General features: G+C 45.5%; 1 pseudogene; it reads left to right on the top strand.

The window, feature by feature from the left end:
- Nucleotides 1-304, top strand: part of LOC119570909 — an 821-nt pseudogene extending 517 nt beyond the window's left edge.
- The last annotated feature ends 232 nt before the right edge of the window (nt 305-536 follow it).

The following is a 536-nucleotide window of genomic DNA, read 5'->3' as shown; positions in this document are numbered from 1 at the left end:
CGAGGGCCTCTGTCGCTGGTTCCACCAAGCCTTCGGGCCGCAAAGCTCCTGGGGCCACTTCGCCTTGTTCCGGCAGAAAGGGATACCGACCAGACCACGGAAAATCCCTTCGAGCGAGCGCCCCCCAGAAGGAGCGAACCGCGAACTCAACAAGAGGCGTTGTCCGTCCCGGGAAAAGGCGCGGGCGACTACCCCCAAGAAGGAAAAGCACTGCAAAAACTTGCAACGGGAAAAAACGTCACTTTGCAAAAAAATAAAACTCCTCCGCAGGGGACTGGTGCCACGACGTTTATGTGAAGTATAACAGTTATTTCCCAATCCATTCGAAGGGCCTCACGGGGACTAGGGAACTCGTTATAATGCATAAGATCTTTATAAATATCAAGAGTTTTCTTTGTCATATGATTATTTGGCAAAAGATATAAACAAATTTTCTGTTTTTTTTTAAATTTAAAGAGTATCGTACTACGGTTTGTTATCTTTTATCCCCTTTTACTTCCATGTATAAAATGTGAACAAGTGTTATAATACTTCGG

This window comes from Penaeus monodon, unplaced genomic scaffold (assembly GCF_015228065.2).
Source record: "Penaeus monodon isolate SGIC_2016 unplaced genomic scaffold, NSTDA_Pmon_1 PmonScaffold_4384, whole genome shotgun sequence".
NCBI classification, from domain to species: Eukaryota; Metazoa; Arthropoda; class Malacostraca; order Decapoda; family Penaeidae; genus Penaeus; species Penaeus monodon.
This window is presented reverse-complemented; position numbering and strand designations above follow the sequence as displayed.